Genomic DNA, 21,863 nt, shown 5'->3' with positions numbered 1-21,863 from the left:
TTTGGGGAGGGGATTCTGCAAGGTGCTGGGGATTAATATAAATATAATATAAATAATATAAACTTGTAGTTGTGAAATGGGGACATATAAATTGATAAGATGGAAAATAGAATTGTTATTTTTTGTTAATGCTCTTTTCCTTTATGTATAGAGATAATGGTAACAAATAATAGAATATGTTAATTAAATATATTGAAATATATTGAGATAAATGGAATGATTTAGGAGAAGAGCTGAAATGGAATTTACATCAGGGTTTCGGACTAAATGAGTAGATTAATATGTCCCTTTGTTTTGTTTTATTTTTTGAAAATGTAGATAAATTCTATGAAATCAAAAAGGGAAAATCATGCAGAATCTGATTTATATATGTTATGTAATCTTAATGGGGAATATTATTTTTAATGATTTAGGTAATAAAATGTTAAACACTTAATGGGATTTAAAAGGGGAGATAATTAATGAATACATAACTTGGAAGTGGCGCACTTAAACTGATACTTTAGGGGGGACACTAATTTATAGAAGGAGTGTTATTAATCAGAATTTAAGAAGACTATACAAATGTGACAGTAAAAAGTATTAAAGTATAACAATTATGAAGCTAATATATGTGAATTAAAAATGAGATATGCATTGGGAATAATACAATAAAATAGAAAATGTATAAAAGCATCGTTAAGATAAGAAATTGAATACAAAAATTAAATATGTAACTATGGCCATATTTGTATCTATATGTGAAACCTGTAATCATGCTGTTCTCTAAAATGAGATGTTAAAAGGTGGAAAAACGAATAAAACTTGTTTTAAAAAAAAGATATTTCTTCGGCATTATTGTTTTATTACTGTTGGCTACAAAAGCACTAAAGAGTTGGTGTTTACTTAAATATACTCATCCATCAGAAAAGATGTCCAGTACAGATGTGCAAAGTTCACTGATTTGGAAACATGGGAAATCCTGTTTTATTTGGAACCCCATCTTTGGGATATCTCAAACTGCTTCCAACAGGGAGTATTTATTTTGGGAAACTGTTAAAGTGCCTCCAGAATGGCGTGGTCTGGGAGGAGGTTTATCATAGTCCAGAGAGGGAAAGGAACATTCTGCAGTTTTCTAGAATGTTCCATTTTCTAACCAAGGAATTTTATATATTTCAAATGTCCAGCTATGAAGAGAGAAATCTAGCCATTTTAAAACATCTTCTAAGACTTCACCAATTCAGAATGAAGACATTTAATGTCCAGCTTTAGTTGACCTGATTTCTGCCATTTCAGAAATAGATCTCAAGGTTTGAAAAGGCAACATATCCCTCTTCACAAGGGGTATGTATTTTTTAAATAAATAATATTGATTCAACCTGGGTAACAATAGGAATCACTTATGGACTTCTGGTTTGAGCTTCTTCGGAGACAGACCGAAGCCTCGTTTCTGAGAGGCTTCGATCCGGGCTTGCTGCTGGAGCGCCCCAAGCTGGCTGGTTTCAGGGCTAAGCCACCCCATAGAGGTGGTGAAGAGCGGGGAGACTGCCTGCAGGGTTGAGGAGAGCTGCATCTCTCCTCCCCAGATGGCCATTACTCCTTTTCCTGAAGGCGGTTGTAGCGGTGGTCAGAAATGGCCACCACAAAGAAGAACTCGACTGGAAAAGAATGTGCAGGAGGAAGATAAGAAGAGAAAGTTTTGGTTGACCAGGTCAAACAGCAAAAGCAACAAATAAGGTACCCTGGAAATGAAACTATTAAAAAAAAACAATAACATTGTTCCCTAAGAAGATTTTTAAGCTGTGAAGGAGAGAGAAAAGGGAAAATATTTGGGTTTTTTTTTTCTCCTTTTCCTATACTGACAGCTAAGAGACTTAAGCAAGAAATTGGAAAAAAAATCTACTTTGACATTAATAGGCATTTAATGCTGAAAATAAAAAGTCAAAGGGATAATAAAGATTTCTGGATAATCAAAAGCTTTTGAAAACAGGAAAGGAGAGAAAAAGAATAAAAGGGCAGGATCTGGAAGGGAGGAGACCGCCTGGAATTAAAAAGAGCTTACAGCAAAATCCCAAGAAGACTTCCAAAAGACACATTTTAACTGAAATATCGCAACAAAAACCCCAGGAAGAGAAAGTCGAAAAAGAAATAAAAAGAAATAATTTGGATTACTTGATGATTTCTGGATTTGGGGTTATTGTATTTGAATGACTAAAATCAATCGGGTGGTTGTTTAAAACTGTTTAAAATGGCTCCACTTTTAGAAGAACTGAAAATGGAACTTAAAAAGTACAAAGAAGATGCACAAGAAGGGAGAGGTTCTTTTGGCTTCGTATTTCAGTTTTTAGAAATGCAAATTTGGAATTATGAGAAACAACAAGAGATGCCAGCAGAACAAGAAGATTGTGACAAAGAATAAGCCATCTTTAATGAACAAGTTATCTTAGGTGGAGGGAAAAAAAGAAAGGGGGGGAAGAGAATGGAAAGTTTAAGATTGGGAAAAACAACTCCCCCCAAAAAAATAGAGTGAAAAATAAGTATAAAATCAGAAAGCAACAGAAGAGGGAAATGCAGAAGAGAGAATTAGAAGTAGAGAGACAAGGGGGTAAAAAGGAGAGGGAGAACAAGAGAGGGAAGAAAGAAAGGAAAAGAAGTTATAAAGGACAGAAACAAAATATAGAGAAACAGGGCCTATTTAGAGATAATCGGTGAAAATTTAATGGAAAAAGGGATTCTGCAAAGGTACATAAGATAGCATGGTTATATTAGAAGCAGAAATAATTTTAGAAAATACGAGACAATGTATGATTAAAATGTTTGATAAAATAGCTATCGTAATTCAGTGGAATGTTTGTAAATAAATAAATGTAACAAAATGAATATTTAATGATTTATAAAACATATGTGATGAGAAATAAGGGAAAAATTAATTATGGAGATTATATGTGTCTTTAAGAAAGTATGATATTTAATTGAAAAGAAATGTTAAAGATGTTAAGATTTTAATGATTATTAATGATAGAACTGAATTGGAATGGAATGAGGGTAATAATTACATATATTTATAATCTTTTTTAAAAAGAATATAGGGTGTATTATAAGAATGTACCAGCAGAATTCGATTGGAAGTTATGTATTATGTATTATATTGAAGGTCATAACCTTAAGGTATATATTGAAGTTTAAATAAGAGTTGAATGGATGTAATTAAAAGATATAAAGGTGTCATTCTCCAATTAGTAACTACAGGAGAAAATTTGTTTAATGAGAAAAGATAATATGAAATTGAAACAGAACAGACAAAAGTATAAATATAATGATTTGAATTGAGATGCGATTATCAAAATAAAATAGAGAAAATTAAAAGAGGGGAAAATCTATATAGAAAATGTAGAATAGTATAAGACATGGAATAGAATACGAAAAGGAACATGAAATTGAGTTTTGTGTCTGTATAAAGAAGTTCAACCTGGGATCATGCTATTTTCAAAAAAGATGTTTTACTTGTATTTTGTATGTGTGAAAAGCCAAATAAAACTTTATTTTTTAAAAAAGGAATCACTAACAAAAAGAAAGCATTGGGGAAATAAATGAGAGTATTGGACTGTATTTTACTGTACAGCAACCTCTCAGAGATATATAAAGTTAACACAGCCTAAAGTTGTTCAAAAGGTCTTTGAAAAATCTGTCTTTGCTTCCAGGCCTGGGTTTAATATGGCTGGTGAGCTTCTGCTGTTTTTTCCCACTAATATGCTAGGTTCATTTTTTTTTTCTTAAACGTACACGTTATTTTTTTTTGTCTTTATTTTATTGTTTCTCACTTTTAAAATATAAGTCGCTTAGAGTTGTTGTGGACCTGGGCAACATCTAAATCCAAACAAATAAAATTGGAGGAAGAAATGTCATCAACTATCATGGTTTGCCCTATAGAAGTGAATGTTGGACTTTTGAAGAAGCAAGATAGAAAGAATATCAAAGCCAATTAACTTCAGTGCTGCAGAAGATTGAGAAGACTCTGCTATCCTGATAATACCATGCATAAAAGAAGCAAAAAAAGAGAGGATCAAATTATATTAATATATTAATCCAGAGCTCTATCCAAAGGCACAAATGACCAGGCTTAAACTATCATACTTTGGACATATTATGGAAAAACCCACCTTCATTGAGAAGTCTTTAATGTGGGAAAACATAGAAGGAAAGAAGAGAAGACAACCATCAGCAGCAAGGTGAATGAATTTGTTTATACTGTTTCAGTGATGCAGTTTTCGGAAGTCTTGAAGGCCAGGTTAAGGACATCATCCTGGAGAATGACTAACAGTATGGTCACTAAGAGTGAACACTGATCTGAGGACACACTATCATAATAATATTGATAAAAAGTTTTAATAAAATTATTTAGTTAGTAAACATGATCTGAAAACGGGATATTGGAGGACTGGGTGAACTTGCAAGAAGTAATTTGACATGAAAAGGTTAACTAGCCTGATAATAACTATGCTGCAAAGATATGGAATATTTGTTGCCTGAGTGAAATAAAAGAAGAAAGAAAACTAAATAAAAATACCCCAAGCCTCCTGTGCAACAGATGTGACAAAAAACATTGCCTGTTTGGGGAATGCTAGCAGCATGGTTGTAACAATTTGCCAATTTGACTGAACAGTAAATTGAAACATGAGTTCAATTATTAGAGAAATCGAGAAGGGTCATAAAGAGGGAAATAGTGAAACTACTCTCATTTAGAGATTGGTGCATTGATGAGGCAGAAAGGGAGGGAGAGACTGAAGACAAGGAGAAGAGTAAAGAAGTAAAAAAGAGACACAATATTTTCTGAACATGATGAGGACTTAAATCACAGTTCATGCAGCATAGGAAATGATCCAGTAGGACAGCTTTTACCAACTGTTAGTTATTTTCAGGCTACTCATTAAAGCAAAATAACAATGAGATACTGTTTGAATGGAATGTATGCAATTTATTACATATGCCCTGTTGCAGTATAAATGATACAGACGAGGCCTTTTCTATTTATTCTCTAATGCAGAAATGTCAGAATTCTTTAACAGGAAATCTTTTCTCCACAAAATTAAATTAAGGTCAGACACACAATTGGGTACAATAACGCAGATGTTTCAGGGGATGATCTATTAGAGATGGCAAATTGGAGCAGACCCCCATTCACTGCTGTTCGTACTCATCACAGAGCAATTACTCCATTACCTTTTAATCTACGGAGCTGCTGAAACTACTCTGTAATATTATCAGGTCCCTTCTCAAAGTGACCCTAGATCTGGCTATAAAAATGTGAACTTAAGGATTCAGGTGAAGGTTCACCTGGATGCACTGTACTCTCTCAGAAGGAACAGCTTCACAGTTTGGCACTGCTTCTTGATTGCTAGAAGCTGCAAGAAACATGGGTGCCCAATCATAATTAGGACATCAATTATGACCCTTCCTGAATTGAAAGAAATAACAGTTATTCCAGCCTTGGTCACACCTGGCTTTAAGTTTAGCAGTGCCATTGAAAAATGTCCAGGAATAGTAATTGGTGCAAACTTGTTGTCTAGCACAAAGAATAAGCACCCCATGTTTCATACTGTATATTGAAAGATCTGAGGGGTGCTTGGTGCTCTCTGAGCTTGCTTGTTTTCTTGCAGACGTTTCATTCCCCTAACTAGGTTACATCATCAGTGTAAGTAAGGAGCAATGATTGCTGTCAGTTTATATTCTGGTGGAATATAGACAGATTTAATCATAGTTTCAATTGGGAAAACATGACAATCCTAAACCAGTGCCAAGCCTGTCTGTGTGGGTGGAGGGGTCTTAGAGTTTCTTTGGTTGGGCTGTTTACTGATGGCTCTTTGGCAGTGTCTTGACTGGGGTATTGCTTACTTGATTGTTGGTCTGAAGTTAACCTTGAAGTTAATCTATACTGATCTGAGTGCTGATTATTGGTGGAGAGGTGCTGGAGTCTTTTTCTCTCATTAGGGGTAGTTAATTATCTCTTTTGCATGGCCTATAGATGTTGTTAATGTCTATGTGTCTATTGATGACTGATTTGTCAGAGTGCCAGGCTTCTAGAAATTCCCTGGCATTTTTGGACTTGGCACTGGTCTAGGATTGTCATGTTTTCCCAATTGAAACTGTGATTAAGTCTGTCCATAGGTTGTGAAATTAAAGAATTTTTCGTTATGTCTTTTGACTGCCAGTTGGTATTCATGGATGCCATTGAAAATTTACATTCAGACCTCATTCAAGGTGAAAGTGCTGACTTGTAAATCCTCTAACAGATTGGAGCTTGATTTACCTGTGGGACTGCCTATCTTGTAAGGCTCACTCGGAGAGGCCCTGTTGAAGATATCCCACTTTCTGAGGCTCATCTATTTGTCATGCAGAAAACAGCATTGCCCTGTGAACCTACCAGGCTGTGCAAGGCACTTTCTACACTATCTGTAGAGGAGAAAAGGATAAGTTAAAATAATTGTAGGTCCCAAAGGAATACATGGCGTACCAATCAGATGTTTAGCAGTTAGCAGAGTAGCAGCAACAGCAAAGGTGGAAGCTTTTGGTAATGGCTGAAGGTGTTGGAGGACCTTGGCAGTATGTCTTTTGCAGGCAACAGGAGTGATAAATTTATTGAATTAAAAAAAAACCAACACTGGCAGGTTTATACGACAGGTCCGTGGGCTACATGCAGTTCTTGAACTGTATATATCTTCTAGGCTTTGAGGAACAGTGAAATATATTTTTCTTCCCTAGGCAATTAATTCCTAATTTGTTTCATTTCAAATGTTTGCTTAATCAGGACATTATTATTATTACTGTATTCCCATGAATGCCTTTTCACTGAAAGCTGTGGATCACAATCTGTCAAGCTAGTCCAGTGCATTTGTGTGTACGTGTGTGCGTGCACATGCACTTCTATCTGTGTGCCTTTCAGTCAGTGTGGCTCCTGTATAAGTCCCTGCAGTTTTTATGGCAATGTTTTCAGAAGTGGTTTGCCTGCTTCCTAGAGCTGAGAGAGAGTGATTGGCCCAAGGTCACCCCAGCTTTCTTTGTGCCAGAGGCAGAATGGGTCTCCTGGTTTCTAACCTTAACCACTGCACCAAATTCGCTCTCTGTGAGTAGATAGTCATTTCCAACTTCCCTCTCTGGGGCTAAGAGAGAGTGACTGGCTCAATATCTCACAATAAGAAATATTTCACAAGAAGAGTTCTCCACTCCTCTACTCATTGCAGAACACCTTATGCCACCAGACTTGAAATTCTAGACCTAGAAAACCTAGAACTAAGCCACCTTCAGTCCGATCTAAGTATAGTACATAAAATTATATATTTCAATGTCCTACCTGTCAATGAATACTTCAGCTTCAACCATAACAATACAAGAGCACACAATAGATACAAACTCAAGGTAAACTGCACAAAACTTGATTGCAGGAAATACGACTTCATCAACAGAGTGATCAATGTCTGAAATACTCTACCCGACTCTATGGTTTCTTCCCCAAACCCCCAAAACTTTAACCTTAGACTGTCTATTATTGACCTCACCCCTTTCCTAAGAGGTCTGTAGGGGGGCGTGCATAAGTGCACCAATGTGCCAACTTCCATTTTGTTCCTCGTCGGTGTCGGTGTGGAATCCGCGATTGTGCATGGTTTCACCCAAACTCTCTTGCTGGAGGGTCCCGATCGAGACTGGAACCACTCTGGTAGGGTGGTGAAGAAGGAGGAAATCGCCTGGAGGGTTGAGGGGAGCTGCAACTCCCCTCCCTGACAGGAAAATCCCTCCTGAAAGCAAGCTGCAGCGGTGGTCTTAAAATGGCCACCATGAAGACGAAGAACATTCCAGGAAACTAAGTTTTGTGCTGGAGAGAGAAGTAGCAGGCAGAGTGTGAACCAGGCAAAGGACATCGCTTTTGAGGTATCCCAGTATCAAATTAAAGGGCTGTTTTAGAGGAAAGTGGAAGCGGTGATCAGTGAAAGTGAGAAAGAAAATGGGTTTTTAAATTTGGATTTGATTATTCTACTGGACTAATCTGGAGGAGAAATTTAAAGGAAAATGCATTAATACAACAAAGGTTTAAAAATTAAACTGGACAGATATTGAATTGTGGACACTTAAAGGGCATAACTAAATGCTGCAATTGAGTGTGTTGAAAAGAATAGCTAATGATTGAAATTAGTGAATTTAATAAAAACATCATATTCAACAAAGAAAGTTAAAAAGAAAAAAGACTCAAGCGGGTCACTTGATGCTACAGGAAAACTTTAATATGTTTTAAAACAAGCGTCTGCTCTTTTTAAGACTTTGGATCTTGGAACTTGAAAGAAAATAAAAGGAACTTTATTATTATCATAGAACCACCTGATAATTTGGGAAACAGTTGGGAGACCAATTAGAAGATTTGGAATAAAGATTCAAGAGTATGAATTGTTGAAAATAAATTCAAAAGAAATTGGCTGAAATAAGATATTGGACTCTGGACTGAATATATCAAGGAAGAGGATTTCAAATATTAAGGAAGAGGAAGGAAAAAGAAAAAGGGAGAAGATGTAATGGAGGAGCTACTTGTTGATATAAGACTGGACTTACAAGACATAAAATCGGATATGCAAGAGACAAGGGACATGATAAAAATTAAACCTGAAATGTGTAATTATGTATTTCAGAAATTAGAAATGGTGACTCAGCATACACAAGAACACAATAAACCAGAGGGGGAGGAGTTCTATAAAGAAGAAGCCAACTTATAAGAACAAAATGAACAACAATTATTCAAGCAGGGGGGAAAAGGAATTAGAATTAAAAATTTGTGGTCTGATGGGATGATGAAAGGAAGAATGGTTCAGAAAATGGTTAGAGAGAGAAGGGAAAAGCAGAAAAAGGAAGTGCAAAGGAAAAATCAAAAGAGGAAGACAGAAAAGTTTAATAACTGGAATGAGAAAAGGAGGGGAATAAGAATGGGGAAAAAGGGAATTAAGAGAAAGGACCAGAAAATAAAGAGGAACAGGAAACAAACAAGGGTGAAAAGAAGGTACATTGTTCAGAGTGAGAGATAATGGGTGAATAAAAAGGGATAAGGAAGGGGATTTCGCAAGGTAATATGTTGGGATGTATAAGAATATATTGAAAATAGTATTTTGTAATGTATAGATGATTGATAGAGAAAATACAATGCAGAATCTGAGAATACACACACACACACACATATATCTGGGGAAAACAATTCAGAAGCTTGATGATGGCAGACGAACACAATACAGAAGCCTGATGATGGCAGATGAGATTCTGCCGAAACGTTGCTACAACTTTAAAAGCACAACTATAATGACGTGGAAAAATACCCGAACAAAGCTGAATACCATACATATACATATACATACATACATACGTGTGTGTGTGTGTGTATGTGTGTATGTGTGTGTGTTGTATACTAGATAGGGAGATTGATATTAAGGAAGAATGAAGGTGGTTGGCTCAAATTATTAACTAGAGGGGATAACTATATTTACAGATAAGGACTGATAAAATGACAAATCTGACAGGAAATAACAATAACAACAACAACAACAATAATAATAATAATAATAATAATAATAATAATAATAATAATAATAATACTATGAGAAATGATAATAGAAAGGTGATGAGAATTTTAGATAATATTGTAAAATAAGATACGAGAACATGAATTGGGATTGGATAAGATACGCTTAATATTTAATAATGACAAGAATGATGCAATATGAAATTAGACAAATAAAATGAATAGGTAACTATGATCATGTTTGTATTGAGAGGTGAAACCTGGAACCACACTGCTTGCCAAATGAGATTTTTTTCATTAAAAAAAAAAATGAAAACAGGGAGAAAATTGAATAATGGAATTACTAGGTATGTTTAATTGATATGGTAGTAGGCATTTGGAGAGAGTAAGGTTGAAAATAAATATTGAAGAAGTATGAATTAATATGAATATAATGCAATGAGAGCTGTATGATATACTGATGCCACACGGTTAATGTATTGTTGTTATATGCAGATTGAAATAAAAAAAAATGGGGAAAAAGCGCACCAACGTGCCTACCGTCCCTGTCCTATTGTTTCTTTTTATTTTTTCTATATGTATCCATTTCATGTATTCATAACTACAGTATGTTTATACTTATACCTGTTATCTTGTAAGCGATTGACAAATCAAATCAAATCAAATCAACCAATCAATGAATCAATAAAATATCACTTCGGGCTTCCCTGCCAAAGAGAGGAAAAGAATTAAAGTCTACTCACTTCTTCTCCAGCAGTTAACCGCTGCCTCTCTTAATAAATAAATTAGCTACATAAAAAAATAAGAGAATTAGCTGGCTATCTAGTGACTAGAACCATTTAAAGGGGTACATGGGAGGGAATAGTGGAAGGTGTAGCTGATCCTTCTCCTCCTTCAAATCCTAAGTAAATTGTCTTGGGTTACCCCCAAGTTTAGCAATGTTCACAGTTCAGGCATGTTTACAATGCATTTAGTTGGTCTGTTTCCAAAGTAAATATGCATAGACTTGCATCTTTAACATCATAACAAACATAACAAACTTGCTGTGAAATAAGTGAGAGCTGGCACATTTCTCAATAACGTCCAGTGAGATACATGACTAAATATGGATTTAAACAGGTTTTCCTACATTCAGATTCTTCTATCTTGTACTTTGAGTTTTAGCTGCTGTTCTCCCCCAGTATAATCAATATTGAGGAATGATGGGAGCTGTAACTTAAAGGAGTTGGAAGGCTCATGTTTCTAGAGTCTATTCAAGCACAGTAGTACCCTAGTTGAATTAATGGATACCTCTAGGGATGCCTCATCATCCACTCCACATACAGAAACTGAAAAGGCTGAAATTGAACCTTATCTGAATTGTAATAATGGCAGCATCCTCATCTCCTGAGGGTAAGTGAAGCAAGCAAAGTTCAAGGAAATTTGTCCTTCCAGTACCTCACTACCATTTTCTGCCCACAAATATCTACTGATTGAGGCCATTCCACTTGAAGGCAGGATTGTTCTTGTCAGACCTTCCTGAAGGAATTATCTTGTACTTACTGTTTGAAAAAAAAATTATGATTACCTCAAAAGTTGAGTGGAATGTTTGATTGTTTAAGATTGGAAATGGAACACAAGCACTGCTTACAGGTGATGAGGAATTCTCCCGTGCTCAAATGGACTCCCATTTGGAGTCTTCTAAACCAGTTAGAAGATTCTTTATGATTTTTCATCCATTTAAACAATATCACAACTAGGGTATTTTGCCTTGAGCGTTTCTGATGGGAGATGAGATGGTAATGGCATTAGGGAAGTGTGGGAAAGGCTGTTTTTAATTGTCTACCGAGCTGATTACATTTTCTCAGTTAATTTAATTAGCTGATTTGCATGCACTATATTTCAGGGGTGTCAAACTCAATGCCTGGGGGGCTGGATCTGGCCTATGGGATGGTTAGATCTGGCCCTCAAGGCCACCCTGAAATAGCGAAGGATCAGCCTGCAATGCTTCTGCCAGTGAAAATAGAGCACGTGAGTGCCATGCGTGCCCCCCCACAAGCTCTGTTTCCGCTGGCAGAGAGTTGCAGGAGGCCGTCCCTGAGGAAAATGGAGCTCGAGAGCTTGTTTTCACTGGCAGAGCGCTTGGGCTACCACAAGTGCCCCCAACATCATGGTGGCCATGTCCCCTATGGCCCCCAAGGTCAAACACAACCCTGTTGCGGCTCTCAATGAAATCGAGTTTGACACCCCTGCTATATTTGATACATTTTCCTGTATTGGGTGGAATCACAAGTTTTCTGCACTTGCCCCACTTTTTCAGCAGGGAGTTCTTTTAGCCAGACCCCAGAGACAAGAATGAGTCCTCTCAGCAGATTGCAACTTTTCCTGCTGGCATAACTGGCAGAAAAGGTGGCAAATGGCAATCATATGGTTGTGGGGCACTTGACAATTGGTTGTAACTCCAAACAGGTCGTCAAATACCCAGTTCCTAATCATATAACTGCAGGAGGCGGTATGGTGTTTTCCAACTGTTAGAAGTACTTCATGGTCCATAAAGCATTCTTTCTGAGGCCATCATTAATTTGAACCAATCATTAAGCAAAAAGTCATTAAGTGAGAACTGCATGACTTTTGCTGCCCCTGTTGCTGATCTCTAGTCTGCCTCTAGGGCATCTGTTCCACCCCACTGCTGTTGGATTTTGTCTATTTGGTGTTCAAGAGATTGCTTGCTTCCTCTGGCATTGCTGCATTCCCTGTCACTGACTGGCAGGACCGCCTTCCATACATTATAGCACTACAGCAGAAATGGGGTGGGCCTTGCTGCAGAATTCTGTCATCATCTCTGTGTCTTCTCCAGAACCTCATGTTGTCATTACTTAAGTGGAATAAAGTTGTTTTGTTTTGATTATCCCCCCCCCATCAAAGATTAGAATTGTGAAGGAAGATATAAAGAACACCTCTGCTTAGGAGGTGGGATAGCCAATCCAGATTCCTTCCAGTTGTATTTGGGAGAGGGTTTAATAGCACTTAACAATAGCACTTAGACTCATATACCACTTCACAGTGCTTTACAGCCCTTTCTAAGCAGTTTACAGAGTCAACATATTGCCCCCAACAACCTGGGTCCTCATTTTACCAAACTTGGAGTCAACCTTGAGCTGCTGAAAATTGAATTGTCAAACTGCTGGCAGCAGATAGTAAGCAGAAGTAGCCCGCAGTACTGCATTCTAAATACTGTACCACTACGGCTTTCAATTAATATTTTCTTTCCACTGTTTCACATCAGCCATGCCTAGAACTACTAACAGCTGTAGGGTTGAAGCACAGGCACTATAATATTGCCAACTGAATGGCAGTATAATACTATACTATACTATACTATACTATACTATACTATACTATACTATACTATACTATGTACTATAGTACCCACTATAGTACTGAATGGCAGTATTATAGTGCCTCTTTTGTGCAGTCCTGATGGACCACCCATATAGTAATGCCTAATCTATTAAGGGAATCAGCAGTTGTATCAGAATGCCCACATCAGCCTAAAACCGAATACGTCATTGTGATCCAACCTGTTTCTGAGCATCAAATTTTTCAGGGGTATTGAAACTGATCAGACTCTACATAGCTTATTGCTCTGGTGGTTTTAAGGGGGCAAACGCTCCTTTAACATTGACAAAGCTAAGGATGTCTCCATCCTGGGCGGAAGATGAGATGAATTTATCTTCAGGAGGATAAATAAAACAAGTTGTTGAAGCTTCCAAGGTTGTTGAAAAAATATGTTTCTACCATGGAATACTCACTAATGTTTACAAAATGAAGTGCTTAGAGATGGACCTTGTGCATATGAAAGGCTTATTTCTGATTTCCCCTAGATAACTGTGGCCATTCAGTCTGGACAGTTATGAGCTGAATGGAACAATGATCTTGGTCTCTATCAGGTAGTTTTTTTATGTTGATGTTCTAAAACAGGAGACACTTTTTGACAAATCATGTGAAGCAGGGGTGGGCTTCAAACATTTTAGCAAAGGGTTCTCTGCCCAATTGCTGGGTGGAGCATGGCCTAGTTGGCCTCCCGCACCATGGCGGGAGGGGGGATTTTTTCCCTCCCCAGGCTCCGGATGCTTTCCTCGAGCCTCTGGGAGGGAGAAAAGAGGCTCTCTAGAAGCTGGAAACAGGCCCATTTCCAGCCTTCCTTAACTACTGGGAGGCCCATTTTTCACCCTCCCTGAGCTAACGCATGTGCCCTGCACTTACCTGAATCCAAAATGAGTCACATGGGGACTCCTGGGAGGGGAGGGGGGGCAGGGCGGGGCCAGCTAGGAGTGGGATTTGAGGGTTCTCCAAACTGCACATAATCTTAGCTAGAAGCACTCCCAAACCCCTGCGAACCCCCTGCAGCTCACCTCTGATGTGAATTTATGAAAAACTCTACTGCACCTAAAATATCCCCAAAGTCTATATATTGCTGCTTTAGGTTTCTCTTAATAACATGGCTCGAAGCAATGAAACTCACAGGCAAGAAATGTCACAGGTGTGCTGTAGCACTAAGCACACACATTATAATCACATCCTACACTTGTAAATTTGTCCCCTCCAGAAAAATATATCCAAAAATATATCCAACTCATAATTAGATGCCTTTATTAAAACTAGGGGCTTGTAGGAGCTTGCCTCTTGAATTGAAAACGGTATCCCTTTATAAAGCAAACCCCAGATATCTTTTAAACTTGATCTAATTCAAAGTGGGAGCCAGTTTTTCTCTTAGATAGTCAGCTTTGTTGGGTCTGCTACCCTTCCCCAAAGAACTTACATTTCAGAAATTATAGAGGATAACCATTATAAGTGAGCTGTTACTAGACTAGGTTTACCAAATTGCTTAACTTGCATTTTGCACAGTGTGCCAAGCATCTTTTCAAAAGGAGTGGGGTGGGGAGCAAGACATCATGTTTTGGACAATTTTCTGGATTCTTTAAGGCCTGACAGGGAGTCTTAATTCTCTGTCATCTATTTTTGTCCTTGAAATATGCCCCCAATTCTACCATGTGGAATCTGACTTAAAAGGTATATATGTTACGTAGGTGTTAGGAGTTTATTGTTATTAATTTTTAAGGTGATAATTAAAAAGTGAAATGATTATTGGGATTTAAAGGGGAATTAATCAAATGATATATAAGGTATAGGGGTGGCATACTCCAATTGGTAATTGTGGGGGAAACTTTTTTGAAATGTTTGAATTGAGAGGGAATTTTTGAAACGATGAAATAAGATTATGTGATGAAATTGCAAACCTGACAGATAAAAGTATAAAGCACAATGAATATGAAGATATGATAATTATTTAAAGTTAAAAGAAATAGGCCAAGAAATGAATTGAAAATTTATAAAATAAGCTTGAGGAAAGTATTTGAGAAAATTAATAGAAAATATGTAAAGTAATGATAAGATGTGAAATTAAATGTGAAAGATAAATATGTAATCAAAGTCATGTTTGTATGGAAATGTGAAAACCTGGAATCATGCTGTTCACTAAAAAAGGGTGTTTTTAAAATGGGGAAAAATAAAATAAAACTTTTTATTAAAAAAAGAAAAAAAGAAACATGCCCCAAATTCTTTTGAATGGCCCAATGTTTGCCATTCTGGGGACTCCTGGAGGCAAAGGACTCCTAGCAGCCCCACATATTATACACCCTTGCTTTGATTTTCCTGGTTTCTTGACAGGAAATGATATTCCCAATGTGCTCAATAACATCATTTATTTCCTTTGCTTCCCAACTTGAAATGTATTGTGAAAACCACACATCCAACAGTCCCCAGTAGGAAGGTTTCTAGTTAATTTTCAGGAAAAATATGAGGTAGGAAAGTCTTCTGCATCCATAAAGGATGTCATATGATCATTCTTCATTTTTTTAAAAAAATATTTTCCCTGGTTCAGGAGGGGGGATTTATTTAGCTCACTTTCTTGAAAAACCAGGAGAAAGATTAAGGATGCCCTGCTTCATCCCAAGCATTTTCAGGGACAACTAAAATGACAAATAGATATATCATAATGCTCTGAGTAATGTTTATTGTATAAATTATTTAAGTTTCTAAAAGCAGAAAAATATATATACAAGTAGTCCTTGACTTATGAGCCCAACATTGCTTAGTGATACATATGTTAAGTGAATTTTGTCCCATTTTACAACCTTTCTTGCCACAGTTGCTAAGTGAATCACTGTAGTTGTTAAGTTCATAACCTTGTTCTTAAGTGAATCTGACTTCCCCACTGATTTTGCTTGTCAGAAAGTCAGAAAAGGTGATCATATGACCCCAGGGCACTGCAACCGTTATAAATATGAGGCAGTTGCCAAGCATTTGAATTTTGATCATGTGACCACGGGGATGCTGCAATTATCGTAAGTGTGAAAAATGGTCATAAGTCATTTTATTCAGTGCCATTGTAACTTGTAAGAGTTAGAATTGACTCTGGAGCAATTAAAAGCTTCCAAATAGAAAAGGGAAAGGAACATTCCAAAGTAGTACATAATCACATTACATATTCAACATATATGCAGAATATATCAATAGAAATGCCATTTTAGAACAAATAGGAACTAGGATTAAAATTTCTGGAAGAAAGTTCAACTTCAAATACACCGATGATGTCATTTCATAGTTAGAAGCTTGCTTAAAGTCAAACATAAAAATTCAAAAAGAGATCTACTGTTAGTATTAAAAAGAAGGGGAAAAAACCTAAGTTAAAGGCAACAGGTAATGCCAATACAATGCTTCACCCAAACTGATGAAGTAGTGATAGATTTAGTTTTCCTCAGCTCAAAAACTCACAGGGACAGTGACTGTAGCCACAATATTCATAGATGTTTGCTACTTGTGAGAAAGACAGTGGCAGATCCTATGAACATAAGGAAGCAATTATTGATGGACAAGCCTGGCAGTATTCTTTTGTTGTTGTTGTTCAATCCAACACTTATGAGCCACTGACCAAGAATAAACAATTCATGAACGAGGAAGACTTTCACATAATGTAGCTTCTCATATAATCCTGTGGGGTGGCAAATAAGAAGCCATGAGTGGGCGGAATAATAATTGACAGTCCTAGAAAGTTTGGGGGAGGCAGGAATGCTATTCCTTCTCTAGTAAAAACCTGTATCTTCTTAGAGACCTCAGTCCTGATTTGGAAAGACCATTACAACAGATGTTTAGAAAGCACATCCCAGAATAACTAAAACAACATACTCTATGCTTTCTTCATATCTCTGCTTAGGCTGCCCATAATTCCTACCGCACCTGCCTCTGTTCTGCCAATAATTATTTAGTCTCATCTCTATTATGTATCTACAACATCTCAAATTCTAGTCCTACACCAGTAAATTATGCCAAATGCCAAGGGTAATCCAGGGCCCTCTGGATAGGAGTCAATCACTAAGATCTTGTTCTCACATATTTTTTTAATCTTTCCCATCAGAAATTAGTGAACTAGAGGTGGTGGTTTTATGGCTTATAGAAAATTGCCTGGGTGTTCTCGATGTTGAAATAATACACAGAAAAATTAACAAAAGCAATACATACTAATACATACAAATATTTGCTTGAAGCTACATGCCTTTATAGCAATTAATAAATAACATCTTACTTGTACATTACTAATCTCTTATTATTACTTCATGAAAATAATGCCAGCTCAAACTGGTTCATTCTTTGCTCAGCCAGGTTTAACTCAAGATATATTTGGAGCAGAAATATACAAGAAACCTGCCATTTAGACATAATAGAATCAGGGAATCAACCACAGGTACAGTATTTAATGAAATTGCCATAATGTTTTTTCCCCAAAGAAAGGAGCACAATGGTGAGGAGAAATTGGCCAAACTTTATTTAACGATCATTGGTGCCTACTTTTCAAGAAAGAGGGACACTGAACAGTAGAAAGACACGGGTTGTTATATACTGTACTTTGGGATTGAGGGCTAGGAAATTCAAAGGACCATATTTGCAGGCAAGCTTTTGAAGGAAGTGAGGTAGGTGATAGGAGAAAAGACTTTTCTATTGTAGAACAAATGTCACACCTCTGTGATAAGTGGAATTCTCAGACAACTGGGCACCATGCTTGGATTATGAGGGTCTTCCCCCTTAAATGAGTTTTTGACAGACAAATGAGACCTTTATTTTCATATGGAAGGTGGGGGGAGTAGGAATCTCAAAGTGCAATGAAGGGAAGAGTTTGCAATGGGGGGTGGGGGAGAAAGGAGAGATAAGGAAAAGGTGAAGGGAGTTTGGAGACATTTTGCAGCTTTATAACAATAGCAATAGCACTTAGATTTATATACCACCCCATAGTGCTTTGCAGGACTCTCTGGGTGCTTTATGATTTCAACATATTGCCTCCAACAATCTGGGTTATCATTTCACCTACCTTGGAAGGAACTCAGGGATATGTCACAGAAAGCTCTAGGATTCACTCCGGAGTCTTCAATAAGGAAATTGAAAACATTTGAAACTGTGCTAGATATTTTTCAACATGAAGGGAAAAGCAATAGTGCCCTTGGATGAGAGTTGAGACTGATGATGCTGTATGAAATGTATTTCTGCAAGAGAATTCCTGCTAAGCAGAAAAGGGCATTAGTGGTAACTTTACTAGATCAAAAGGACTGAGATAAGACAGCATGAGAACTTGTGAAACTTATTTGTTGGGTAATGGTGAAAGTACATTAGAAATGTGAGTAGAGATGTTGGGGCAAGAGATCAGGAATGATGGAAACCAACCCAACCCAACCAGGGAGTTAGTGGTAATGGGGCCAGCATGACTAAATGCTGAAGGTGCACAGAACGCTGTTACCTTCCCACCAAAGTGGTCCCTATTCTTCTACTTGCATTTTTACGTGCTTTCTACTAGGTTGGCAGAAACTGGGACAAGTAACAGGAGCGCAGTCCATTACGCGGTGCTAGGGATTCGAATCACCGAACTGCCAACCTTTCTGATCGACAAGCTCAGCGTCTTAGGCACTGAACCACCGCATCCCATTGATCAGTGTTACATACATCTTAATGAATACACCATTAACCTGAACTTAAGATATACACCTGGCAGTCTTAATGGGAGACCAATTTTAGCTGAAATCCTTTGGAGTTTTTGTAGCCTTATCTTAGTAAATTCAACTTTACGAGGGCAGCCACTCATTTGACATTTCTATTCTCTCTGATTCCATTCTGGTTGTGATGCAGCCAGGACTGCAGATACCATATATTGCAATTTGAGCATGCGTTTAGCAAATGCTGTCTGTTTCCTTAACTGTTACCAAATTGCCCCCCGCCCCCCAGTAATTCTTTTCTCCAAATGAAGAGAATCTTTAGAGTCAGCCCAATTATATATGCACCGTAGTGTCATGGCATTTGAAACCATTAACAAATTTTCCTCTAATCGGAACAAAGCTCAGCACATGAAGCTCCTTCCAACTTGGAACTTTCTAAAGGAAACTTCGGAGTCAATTTTCTAAGGATGGTCAGTGACCGGATCTTCACTTAGAGAAAACAAAATAAACTCTGGCTCCCCTTTTTTCATTCAGAGCTTCTCTTTTTAATGGTTCCAATTTCTAGTCACACAGAACGTGAACTAGGGAGAGGAGGGGGAGGAGGAAGCACCGGTGGGATGGATGGGGAGAATTTAAATGAAAAACTTCCTCAGTGGGGACTTGGAGGCTCCAGAGAGTGGTAATGAGATATGGAGTTTTCACCTCTAGGTCAGATGTCCCAGATCTATCCCACACTTAACAAAGTTCAGAAAAACAACTTCACTCCACCCTTTGGCTATTCTTTGAGTGGATCACTATGTTGTTATGGGGATCACTTTTTTAATGCTTGCTTTTAATATTGTCTCACAGACAAACTGTAGCCTTACAAAACTTGCAAGACTGAACTAATTGGACATTACTTAATACATCGTATCTTAATCATTGCTGCAATGGAGAAGTGGGATGAAAAAAAAATCACAACAAGAAAAAAAGGGATGCTTAGAGATCATCCACTAATATAGCATAGAATAGAATATATTTTTTTAATAAAGTTTTATTTGGGTTTTCACACATACAAAATACAAGTAAAACATCTTTTTTGAAAATAGCGTGGTCCCAGGTTGAACTTCTTTATACAGACAAAACTCAATTTCATGCTCCTTTTGTATTCTATTCCATATCTTATACTATTTTACATTTTCTATATAGTTTTTCCCCTCTTTTAATTTTCTCAATTTTATTTTGATGATCTCATCTCAATTCAAATCATTATATTTATACTTTTGTCTGTTCTGTTTCAATTTTATATTATCTTTTCTCATTAAACAAATTTTCTCCTGTAGTTACTAATTGGAGTATGACACCTTTATATCTTTTAATTACATCCATTCAACTCTTATTTAAACTTCAATATATACCTTAAGTTTATGACCTTCAATATAATACATAATACATAACTTCCAGTCGAATTCTGCTTGTACATTCTTATAATACACCCTATATTATTTAAAAAAAAAGAAAGATTGTAAATATATGTAATTATAAACCCTCATTCCATTCCAGTTCAGTTCTATCATTAATAATCATTAAAATCTTAACATCTTTAACACTTCTTTTCAACTAAATATCATACTTCCTTAAAAACACATATAATCTCCATAATTAATTTTTCCCTTATTTCTCTTCACATATGTTTTAAAAATCATTAAATATACCTTTTGTTACATTTATTTATTGACAAGCATTCCACTGAATTACGATAGCTATTTTATCAGACATTTTAATCATTCATTGTTTCATATTTTCTAAAATTATTTCTGCTTCTAATATAACCTTTGTGTATAACCCTTATGTACCTTTGCAGAGTCCCTTTTTCCATTAAGTTTTCACCCATTATCTCTAAATAGGCCCTGTTTTTCTATATTTTGCTTCTGTCCTTTATAACTTCTTTTCCTTTCTTTCTTCCCTCTCATCTTCTCCCTCCCCTTTTTACCCCCTTGTCTCTCTAGTTCTAATTCTCTCTTCTGCATTTCCCTCTTCTGTTGCTTTCTGATTTTATACTTATTTTTCACTCTATTTTTCTTTTGGAGTTGTTTTTCCCAATCTTAAACTTTCCATTCACTTTCCCCCCTTTCCTTTTTTCACCCATCTAAGATTACTTGTTCATTAAAGATGGCTTCTTCTTTGTCGCAATCTTGTTGTTCTGCAGGCATTTCTTGTTGTTTCTCATAATTCCAAATCTGCATTTCTAAAAACTAAAATACGAAGCCAAAAGAACCTCTCCCTTCTTGTGCATCTTCTTTGTACTTTTTAAGTTCCATTTTCAGTTCTTCTAAAAGTGGAGCCATTTTAAACAGTTTTAAACAACCACCCGATTGATTTTAGTCATTCAAATACAATAACCCCAAATCCAGAAATCATCAAGTAATCCAAATAATCCCAAATTATTTCTTTTTATTTCTTTTTCGACTTTCTCTTCCTGGGGTTTTTGTTGCGATATTTCAGTTAAAATGTGTCTTTTGGAAGTCTTCTTGAGATTTTGCTGTAAGCTCTTTTTAATTCCAGGCAGTCTCCTCCCTTCCAGATGCTGCCCTTTTATTCTTTTTCTCTCCTTTCCTGTTTTCAAAAGCTTTTGATTATCCAGAAATCTTTATTATCCCTTTGACTTTTTATTTTCAGCATTAAATGCCTATTAATGTCAAAGTAGATTTTTTTTTCAATTTCTTGCTTAAGTCTCTTAGCTGTCAGTATAGGAAAAGGAGAAAAAAAAACCAAATCTTTTCCCTTTTCTCTCTCCTTCACAGCTTAAAAATCTTCTTAGGGAACAATGTTATTGGTTTTTTTTAATAGTTTCAATTCCAGGGTACCTTATTTGTTGCTTTTGCTGTTTGACCCGGTCAACCAAAACTTTCTCTTCTTATCTTCCTCCTGCACATTCTTTTCCAGTCGAGTTCTTCTTTGTGGTGGCCGTTTCTGATCACCGCTGCAACCGCCTTCAGGAAAGGGAGTAATGGCCAGCTGGGGAGGAGAGATGCAGCTCTCCTCAACCCTGCTGGCAGTCTCCCCCCTCTTCACCACCTTACGGGGTGGCTTAATCCCAAAACCAGCCAGCTCGGGGCGCTCCAGTGGCGAGCATGGATCAAAGCCTCGCAGAGATGAGGTTTCGGTCTGTCGCTGAAGAAGCTCAAACCGGAAGTCCAAATAGAATATAATTCTTTATTGGCTACGTGTGATTGGACACACAAGAATTTGTCTTGGTGTAAATGCTCTCAGTGTACATAAAAGAAAAGATACATTCATCAAGAATCAAGAATAATCAGGTACCACACGTAATA

This window comes from Pseudonaja textilis, chromosome 1 (genome assembly GCF_049901715.1).
Source record: "Pseudonaja textilis isolate UNSWEBS1 chromosome 1, rPseTex1.2, whole genome shotgun sequence".
In the NCBI taxonomy this organism is placed as follows: Eukaryota; Metazoa; Chordata; class Lepidosauria; order Squamata; family Elapidae; genus Pseudonaja; species Pseudonaja textilis.
This window is presented reverse-complemented; position numbering follows the sequence as displayed.